Source organism: Petromyzon marinus, chromosome 23 (assembly GCF_048934315.1).
Source record: "Petromyzon marinus isolate PM22_M1 ecotype Great Lakes invasive population chromosome 23, UKy_Petmar_22M1.pri1.0, whole genome shotgun sequence".
Taxonomy (NCBI): Eukaryota; Metazoa; Chordata; class Hyperoartia; order Petromyzontiformes; family Petromyzontidae; genus Petromyzon; species Petromyzon marinus.
The window spans coordinates 4,903,332-4,903,715 of record NC_133689.1 but is presented as its reverse complement, the minus strand read 5'-3'; the positions used below and the strand labels follow the sequence as shown (position 1 = coordinate 4,903,715).

General features: G+C 51.0%; 1 non-coding gene across 1 annotated transcript; it reads right to left on the bottom strand.

The window, feature by feature from the left end:
- On the bottom strand, positions 1–73 carry TRNAK-CUU (transfer RNA lysine (anticodon CUU)). Its single transcript has one exon. It is a non-coding gene; the product is annotated as a tRNA-Lys (tRNA).
- Between the last annotated feature and the right edge of the window lie 311 nt (positions 74–384).

Here is a 384-nt window from a genome sequence, read left to right as displayed (position 1 = left end):
CGCCCAACGTGGGGCTCGAACCCACGACCCTGAGATTAAGAGTCTCATGCTCTACCGACTGAGCTAGCCGGGCGGTGATGTCATGTGACGGAGCAATCGTCTTAGACTTCAGGTTGCGTGAATCCGATGCTGAGGATCAAGCCTTATTTATACAGAGTCTGACATTCTCTGATCGTATTCTATATACCTCTACGGTAAACCCTTGTTTATTCGACACATGGAGCTCTGACTTTGGGGCCGTCCATAAATGACGTCACGCGATTTTGGACGATTTTTGACCCCCCCCCCTCTCCATCGTCACACGGCGTCACAAAAAGCTAGACCCCCCCTCAAATATGACGTCACAAAGCTCTGCCCCCCTCCCCCCCAAAAATAAAACATGCT